The sequence below is a fragment of the Brachyhypopomus gauderio genome, unplaced genomic scaffold (assembly GCF_052324685.1).
Source record: "Brachyhypopomus gauderio isolate BG-103 unplaced genomic scaffold, BGAUD_0.2 sc222, whole genome shotgun sequence".
In the NCBI taxonomy this organism is placed as follows: domain Eukaryota; kingdom Metazoa; phylum Chordata; class Actinopteri; order Gymnotiformes; family Hypopomidae; genus Brachyhypopomus; species Brachyhypopomus gauderio.
Window position 1 is genome coordinate 5,137 of NW_027507043.1, and position 10,227 is coordinate 15,363.

Consider the following 10,227-nt stretch of genomic DNA (forward strand, 5'->3'; position numbering starts at 1 on the left):
GTTGGGTGTTTGTGTCGGTTGGTGATGGGTGTTTGTGTGTGGGTTGGTGTTGGGTGTGTGTGTGGGTTGGTGATGGTGTTTGTGTGGGTTGGTGTTTGTGTGGGTTGGTGTTGGGTGTTTGTGTGTGGGTTGGTGATGGGTGTTTGTGTGTGGGTTGGTGTTGGGTGTTTGTGTCGGTTGGTGATGGGTGTTTGTGTGTGGGTTGGTGTTGGGTGTGTGTGTGGGTTGGTGATGGTGTTTTGTGTGGGTTGGTGATGGTGTTTGTGTGGGTTGGTGATGGTGTTTGTGTGGGTTGGTGGTTGGGTGTGTGTGTGGGTTGGTGATGGGTGTGTGTGTGGGTTGGTGATGGGTGTTTGTGTGGGTTGGTGTTGGGTGTGTGGGGTTGGTGATGGTGATGGTGTTTGTGTGGGTTGGTGATGGTGTTTGTGTGGGTTGGTGATGGGTGTTTGTGTGGGTTGGTGATGGGTGTGTGTGTGTGGGTTGGTGATGGGGTGTGTGTGTGGCTTGGTGATGGGTGTTTGTGTGGCTTGGTGATGGGTGTTTGTGTGGGTTGGTGATGGGTGTGTGTGTGGGTTGGTGTTGGGTGTAGGTTGGTGTTGGGTGTAATTTGGTGTTGGGTGTTTGTGTGGGTTGGTGTTGAACGCCACCCAGATGAACAGCTGGTCACAGTGGTCAAGGTCATGATGCCAGATCAAAAACGAAACAAAACGTAACTCCCGTAACTTGACTGTAACGTCTCCCATGTCCTGACTCTAACGTCTCCTAGTTCTTGACTGTAACGTCTCCCGTGTCCTGACTGTAACGTCTCCCGTGTCTTGACTGTAACGTCTCCGTGTCCTAACTCTAACGTCTCCCATTTCTTGACTGTAACGTCTCCTGTGTCTTGATTGTAATGTCTTCTAGCTGTTAATTGGAAGGTACAGATGTCACCTGTGGTACAGAATGAATAGCAGACATTTCTCTCATGTGCTGTTATCTTTTAGCAAGCTTGTGTCAGCAGCTATCCTGTCTGTCTGTATGTCTGTCTGTCTGTCTCTGTCTGTCTGTCTCCTGCTCTTAAAACACTTGTAGCACTGTGCATGTGTAAGTCATTATGACAACTCTACTCAAAGACATTCACACATTCGTTGGTTCTGTGTTATTTCAAGTAGTGGTGATAAACACACACTTGCGCAGTTGGTACGCATGTTACATGTTAATGTTACAGTTAAAGTGTAAAATGAGCCAATTGACCATTTGCACATTTCCTCCACATTTAACCTGTCTGTGCAGTGAGAACACACACACTAGTGATCACTAGGGGCCTGTGGTACACACACACACACACACACACACACACACACTACTGATCACTAGGGGGCTGTGGTACACACATATCCAGAGTGGTGGGCAGCTCTAGCCCTGGTGCCCAGGGAGCAGTTGGGGTTAAGTGCCATGAATCCTTGAATCAGACTAGATCACGACTACAGTGTAATGTTAGAGGTGGTGTGTGCTGCAAGGTTAAATGAGCTGATATGTAATAGTATTGTTCTCTGACTTAAACACTTACACAGCGCTGGTCTGTTCAGTGTGTTACATGTGTGTTCTCACCAGAACTGCTTGTGTGTGTAACGATTCTGATTCTCATACGTGCAGAGCTGGTTCTGGGTCGACATGCAGGGCTGCTGAGTTGTTGTTTGTTCAGAACTACGCGTGAATGTACATTTATTGCATACATCCATTTCCTGTAAATGTTTAAAGGTAAATTATATGCAAGTTAAGGTTTTATTGAAACAGGAAACATTTTAGTTTTTCCTCATTTGTTTTGATACAGTTTTTTAAATAACAATTAATATTTTCAAAATAACATGTAAAAACATCCATCCCACTGGGCACTTGTTCAGAACAGACTGCACTTTCTCAGTCTTTTCAACAAATTGTAAATGTTTTAGCACATTTGCACAAATGAATGAGTACAGCTGTCACACGTGATCACGTGTTCCAGACTCCCACGTCATGCTGACCAACACCGGCGCTGTCACTCACATGAACAGCTGTGCTCTTCAAAACATAACGGAAATACAAAAGGAAATTCCTTATCATACACTCTCAGACACATAAAACAGCCATATTTACTCCTTAAGTAACACTGATGTTGTAGTTTAAAGATGTCTGCTAATTCAATAACTTACCCATAGAGTTGAACTTTAATAATGAATGGTGAGTTTTATTTACATCTGTGGCATTTGTCACTTTTATCCAGTGCAACATGTTAACATTTCTTACATCGTGCATCAGCCAAGCTCACATCAATGAGAGAATGGACAGGTTTGGGCACACATGACTTTGTATGTATATGTAAGGACAATGTCCAGCAGACAGCGTCCTTCTTGATTGAGTTTGAGATTGTTAAGACTGAAGAAGGGAGTTCAAGCAATGAAGAAACATGGTACTAGCCAACAGATCGACCTACTGCATGCACTGGTGTTTAGAGAAGCGTTCCTGCGTGGTGGTGATGTGTTGATGTGTTGTTGTGCTCCCATCGTGTGGTTTACAGATCCGCAGTGCCGTGTCCGGGCTGTGCGTGGACTCAAAACACGGCTCGACGGGCACGGAGCTGCGTCTGGACGCCTGTCTGAAGGAGGGAGCAGAACGAACCTGGCACACGAACAGGTGAAGGGGTGGACCTGCCGGGGTGGGAGGGGTGGACCTGCCGGGGTGGGAGGGGCCGACCTGCCGGGGTGGGAGGGGGGTGGACCTGCTGGGAGGGCCCACTGGTTCACACCAGAGGGACCCGTTCACAATATAAGTCAGTCCCACCAGGATTTCGTGGCCTTTTTTGTGATTGTTGCGGGCTAAAATGTTTGATGTTGCGGGTGTTTTTCAAAAAATTGCGATGGAAGTTGCGGTATGTTTTTGCTTTTTTGTGAGTACATTACAATAGGGAGTAAATGTTGTATGGTTTCCTCTATTTAGTAGTCCATTTTAATTATCTATTTACCTATTTATTTAGGGTTGCCAACTTTTCAAGATCGCTTGGAGTGAGATTTGAACCTGGAGGAGGTTAACATTAATTGTTGATGGGGGGGGGGGGGTTATCGAACGTAAGTTGTTACCGGGCGGCCTGTAAAATGGACACAAATTAAGTATTATATCGAGATCGATCAGAGCGAACTAGTAACTCATAGATATGGATCAGAGATAAAAAAAACTTTATCTCTGACTTTAAACTTTATCTCAGTTTAAAGTTTAAACTTATAAACTTTATCTCAGACCCTCGCCGCTTGCGTGCGCTGCAGTGACGTCGCAGGCTACCGTTGCATTGTGGGGAATGTAGTGTTTGTGCGTACAAAACACCATCGGGCGGCTGTGGCCTGCGGGCCGGTTCTAATAGTAATTAAATATCATCCAGGGGGCCATAGATAATCAATTCGCGGGTCGGATCTGGACAGTTTATCCCCGCTTTTATGTAGTGTACCGGGATACTGCTTTTCCCGATCTTTTTGCCGTTATTTTCGTCGCTCATGCTGCTTTCAGTCTGCTCCTCTTGAACGTATATACGGAAGTAAGGCGGGAGTTTGTCGACGTCACATCAAGACGACATCAGTGATTGGTCAAATTTGCGGGAAAGTTGCGGTGATTGGCTGAAGTTGCAACAGCGCCCTAAATTCGCGGTGTTTGCTTGAAGTTGCGTTGAAGTTGCAAATCGCAACGTCGCGACTTTCTGGAGGGTCTGATAAGTGGACTGGACGACTCGAGTGAAAAGTGAAGCCTCCGTGTGTCAGCTGCCCTCTAGTGGCTGGCTGTAGTACAACTTTTAACCCCCGCCCATTCCCATGTAAGTGAACGGGCCAGACGAGAAACACTGAATTTTTATTACACGTAAAATAAGTTTTTTGAGCAATTATATTTTGTCAATTCTATAACAGCCCATTGCGTTAGTATCTCTCCCAGTGTTTTTCTCTACGATAAACAGATTTTATAGAAGTTATTAAGAGTTATTTAAAGGGGGTGTGGCGATAAGGTGATTGACAGTTAATAGCTGCGTTGGTTGACCATCTAATACCAGACGCTCAAACGTGAACGCGCTCAACATCAAAGCTCTCGACAGCAAAACTCTCGAGAGTAGTATTAAACCTTTTACCTTTGTTTATTTTGTAAAACGTCAAAAGTGTCTATACTGGTGGGCGTATCCCTAACGAATGTCGGGGCGGAGATACGGTCTCTGGCGGAGATACTGTCCTGCCTACCGGTTCTAATGCGCATGATCTGGCTCCAATTTTCATCTACTGCGCAAGCGCATCCAAGATGGCGGTGTCCGTGTGGCCATCTTGGTGGCTTCAAAAGTTCACAATGGGAGTCAACGGTGACGCACCGTCCATTATATATATGGTCACTGGTTCACACGCAGTGAGAGTGTCCCTGCACGGGTGTGTGGTGAAGCATCCGTGTTCTCGCTGGTTTCATTAGATCTTCACCTTCGGCTGGAGAGAGGACATCAGGCCTGGTGACCCTCTGCACACGAGGAAGGTGTGTTTGGACGCCGTCTCACAGAGCAGCCCGGTCACACTCTACGACTGTCACGGCATGAGAGGCAACCAGCACTGGAGCTACCGCAGGGTAAAATACACACACACACACACACATACACTCGCACGCACACACATACACACACACACACTCACACTCGCACGCACACACATACACACTCGCACACACACACACACTCGCACACACACACACACTCGCACACACACACACTCGCACACACACACACTCGCACACACACACACTCGCACACACACACACTCGCACACACACTCGCACACACACTCGCACACACACTCGCACACACACTCTCACACACAAACACGTACACACACATACACTCACACTCGCACGCACACACATACACACTCACACACACACACACTCGCACACACACACATACACACACACACACACACACTCACACTCACACACTCACACACACACACTCACACACACACACACACACACACAAACACACACCACACACACTCGCACGCACACACACTCTCACACACACACACCACACACACACACACACACCACACACACACAAACACACCACCACACACGCCCACTCACACTTGCACGCACACTCACGCCCACTCACACATGCACTCGCACGCATGCACGCACACACACACACTCACGCACACACATATACACTCATTCACGCACACACATACACACACACACACAGACATACACTCACACTCACATACACACACTCACTCGCACGCACACACATACCGTTATACTGTTATACTGTACTGCTATACAGTACTTTACTATACCGTTATACAGTACTACACTGTACTGCTATACAGTACTGTACTATACCGTTATACGGTACTATACTATACTGCTATGCAGTAATGTACTGTACTGTAGTACTATTTTATGCTGTAGTACAGTACTATACTATTCAACTATACTTCAATATACTGTAGTACAGTAGTATGCTATACTGCTATACTGTACTGTACTATGCTGCTGTACAGTGCTGTAGTATACTTTTCTGATATACAGTGCTTTGCTGTTTTACAGTATTATACTATATTGAGATATTATACTATATGCTATCCAGTACTGTACTACACTGCTATATTGTGATTGTACTGGGCTTTCTACTTCATATGGATACTTGGTGTGTTGGGAGTACTGGTGTGATGTTTATAGTGCTGTGCTAGTGCTGTATATGAGTACATGAGTACACTCCTGAAGTATTCATACTTCATTCATTTATGCATTTCTAATTTTAAATACTTTATTTTTACACTCCACTACATTTCACAGTAAAACATTTGTACTTTTTATTCCACATTGGTACAACACCCATAATTAATGATCAGTCATGGAGTGAAGGAAACCATATATGATAATGATGGAGACGACGGCCTTTCACTCTAAAGGGCACCAATCAGGAATCAGCATGGGTTTTAATTGGCTAATCAGCTTTGACGTGTTCAACAGCAGCCTAACACCATGTCTAAAAAAACCTGCACAAATCTCTAAAAACACGCAGTCCAACACGCAGTCCAACACGCAGTCCAACACACAGTTCTTCACCTTCCTCATGTCGTCAGTGAATCTATTTTCGGCCTCTTTTTAAAGTGGAACAGAAGATTTATTCAGTATCAAACACTTCCCTCTCTTCTGTTTGTCCTTCAAGACTTCAGAATCTAATTTGTGGGTGAGTGAGAAAACCCTCAACACTCAGGGGTAGCCCTCAAAAACGTGAGGTAACCCTCAACCCTCGTGAGGTAGCATCATGAAGTTAATGAATTAGTTGGGGGGACGGGGTTAATTTAAAATCAAGTCCTTTTATTTCTTTTATTGAAGATAAAATATCAATTCAGACACTGTCAACACACATCAGATTAGACGTCCCTAGTAAGTGTTCGAGGGGAATATTCCTGACATCCCTTTCACTTGCTCAGTAAAGAAGGAACATGCTACAAAACCATTTAGAATTTTATTGAAATTATAAAATAGCATTAAAAATATTGAATCATTTTTATTAGAGTATTGCAGTAGGATCCATTGCAGCTTTATTACTTTTGCAAATTGTCCCTCTAAAATATCCATCTAAAAACTCAGATTTATCTAATTACATTTATTTCTTTTTATCTCAGACAAGCCCAGAAAGGCTTGATAATTTGTCTACAATGGGCTCAATACACATTAAAGATATTCATAATTACATAATAAATTATAGATACCTGCACATGTATCAGTGCTATTTTTTGAACCCCAAATATTGCAATATTACACTGAATTGATTTTCACCCTATGTCCCTGAGCACCAGTCAAAAGGGGACAGACCACAGGAACTGGCGTCCGTGCCCAATCAGAAAAACGCATGTGTTCCTCCTGAAGGGGCCTTGAGAAGCACACAGAGGTTGGCCAGGGGGGCCTGGGGTCTGAGGAAGGGCCTGGTGTCCCTGCCCAGGTCCGGTCCTCCCTCTGGGACATGTCCTCCACGTCCACACACACCCTGGCTCCTCTCACACGGTGTGTGTACCGTAACCTTCATGTGCCATGAAGGAGAGCTCTTCTGTTTTTAAGATACACGTATTCTCCTGCCGTGCTTCTGTGAAAAGTAAAGATGAAGGATGTGTCAGCACCCTCCTCTCCCTCTCTCTCTGTATCTCTCTCTCTATCTGTCTCTCTCCCTCGGTCTCTCTCTCTCCGTCTCTTTCTCTCTCTGTCTCTCTCTCTTTCCTTGCCCTCCTGCCCATGCACCAGTAAGAATTTCTCACTAGTTTGACTTCCAAACTCAAACCATGAAATGAAGTCAGCTTTTCTGATTAAGGAGGGAAACCTCGGTGTGGGTACTTACTCTTCTGGCCCTGTAATCTGACTGAAGGGGGAACAGGAGATTAAGAGCTGGATTAGACTACCAACAGCCACCAGGACCACGAATCTTCTGTTCATTTAGCTGTTTATTCATGAACTTTCCCCTCTCCACCCTTTCTCTCTTCTTTTTCTGTTTCTCTCTTTCTTTCTCTCTCCTCTGTCTTCTATTATTTCTCTCTCTTCTTTTTCTATTTGTTTCTCTTTCTTTCTCTCTCTCTCTCTCTCTCTCAGGATAAGTCTCTTTACCACCTGGTGAGCACCGGCTGTATGGACTCTAGTCCTGCGGATAAGCGTATTTTTATGAACAAGTGTGACCCCCAGTCGGAGACGCAGCAGTGGCTGTTCCAGAGAGTCAACGCCACCATCCTGGACAAGTTCAACAACGCCAACAGTTCCTAGTAGCCACACACGCAGCTGGCCAGTGGACTGGCTCCCAGAATCCTTAGCGTGGGGCTAGATGTACGTAGTGTCTGAGTGTGGCCCCCTACCCACGAGACGCCGGAGCTGACGAGGGGGGGGAAGTGGGACAGGACCGAGTCTGAGCTCAGCGGGCAGGACACGTCCACACAGACACCTGACAGATCTAGGGGGACATGTGCACAGCCAAGCTTTCTGTCTCCCCTCCTCTCTCTCTCTCTCTCTCTCTCTCTCTCTCTCTCTCTCTCTCTCTCTCTCTCTCTCTCTCTCTCTCTCTCTCTCTCTCTCTCTCTCTCTCTCTCTCTCTCTCTCTCTCTCTCTCTCTCTCTCTCTCTCTCTCTCTCTCCCCCCCCCCCCCCCCAGCTTGGCTTCAGTCCTTTCCAACATACTGAAATACAGCAGTGTTTGAGCAGTGATGACACTCTTCCTGCTCACCCTCTCGATGTCGCATGGTGGATTTGTACAACACTGGAGACTGGAAGTGGCATTTGGTTTTTTGTACTGCTATTTGTTTTGGGGAGGATTGTTGAACTGTATATTTTATTTCTATTTATTTGGTGATCATTTAAAGGATAAGTTATTATAAGTTATTAGCTGTGTGTAACTGTTTGAGAATCTCTAGAAAGGGTGAAGCTACATGCCCCATGGACATGACCAAGTCTTTTATGTTTTCACTGGGACTCATTCTCCCTCTATCTAAATTCAAAATAAAGCCAAAACTGAGTAAGAATGTGTGCACGATTGTGTGAACTCCAGATGTGGCCAGAGGTTGTCTTTGACTTTTATTTTTAATTGGATTAAAAATGTTTGAAAACTGCTAATGTAATGTTACATTATTTTATTTAAAATGTCTTAAAATAACTTGTTTTATCACCTGGACACTTTTATTATAACCTTTGATATTGTTTTAATTATTTGCAGTGCAGATTTTTCAACTTAATATTTTGGCTCCCTCTTGTGGTGAATTGTGCACGCTACACATTGATTTGGTTTGTCGGTCCACGTTATCAAGCAGGATTTTCCAGGTCTGTTTGGATTCAGCTCTGTTGAGTTAATTTCCTGCATACTAAAAACTACATAGCAGTTTTATATTAATATTTAATATTATATTAATGTCTCCCTTGTTTGTTAGTAGCAAAGTAAAGGCGTCTTCTGCCACAGAAACTCCTGCAGGTGTAGATTATCTTTCCCACAGATTATAACCTCAGAATCAGAAACCACTTCGTTCTGCAGTACCTCTGACAGATTAATCTGTTATGGTACAATGGAAAGTCAGAGTACACCAATGTAACATTGACACTCAGGACTATTAACATGGCACTAACAGGACAGTAACACGGTGCGGACAGGACTGAAACAGGTTGCTGCAGTAAGATTCAGGCCCTTCACATGGGTCAGGATACCCCGCATCCCCAGAACAAGATCTGTCCTATAATCACAAGGCAGCCAACAGTTTAATCAATATACAGTCCTGTTGTAGGACTTAAGACTCTGTCCTGAGCATGTGGGCAGCACACATGTGTAACCCATTATTAGACAGTGGAGAAAAGCAGTTAGTTGCACCATATTGTGAAATGAGACTTGGAACTGTTGATTCGGTCACTACCTGCACATTTATGGCTAAGAAAGAGTCCTGTTCACACAATCTCTCATCTACTGAAGAGGCACTAATAGGAATGTCGGCCTGTAATTCATGGTATGGTATTAAAACGTAGAGATTGCAGTCTTACTGGTCGTACTGGTTCTTGGTTTCTGCTTTTGCGACTAGCAAGCAGAATGAATAATAAGAATCTACAAGATATCCGGGTATCTACGCACGGCATTACAGAAGACAGTAATGTATTTAATCAAGCTCGGACTGAGACGGTTGTTGAATCATGCAGACGCATGTAACGCCTAATGTGTACAAACATTACTACTAATAATAATATTCCCTCAGATAATGAACATCTACGGGACCTACATGCCATTAGCGCACAGCCTTAAACACAGTGGACATGATGGGTCATTCCAGATTGTGTTGAACGGATCATTAAAAATGAAGGAAAGGAACAGAGTCGCACCTCAGGGAGCCGTTTAAATGTGTTTTGTTCGTTTATTTGTGCGTAGTTCATGTCTGCTGTAATGAGCTACAGGGGCCATTCAGCTAATGAGCAGTTATTTATGTGCAGTTATTTTAAACCATTTTCTTTAATTGTTATTAAAATATATTTGCTATTTGAATACTTTTAAAATACATTTCTGCATTTAAGTGTTGTTTGAATTAGGCCTACATTTAGTAGCAAAATTTGCGTAATTGTTCATTATTGAAATTAATGTCAAGGATGTCGTAGTTTACCCTATAGCGCCCCCTGCTGCCGCACAATAGAAAGAACGAAGAGCCATTTATTTGAACTATTATTTGAACATTTAAAAAATGTTAAA

General features: G+C 44.1%; 1 long non-coding RNA gene across 1 annotated transcript; it reads left to right on the forward strand.

The window, feature by feature from the left end:
* The first annotated feature begins 4,233 nt into the window (after positions 1–4,233).
* Positions 4,234–8,620, forward strand: LOC143503269 (uncharacterized). Its single transcript, XR_013127197.1, has 2 exons — positions 4,234–4,599; positions 7,618–8,620. It is a non-coding gene; the product is annotated as an uncharacterized LOC143503269 (long non-coding RNA).
* The last annotated feature ends 1,607 nt before the right edge of the window (positions 8,621–10,227 follow it).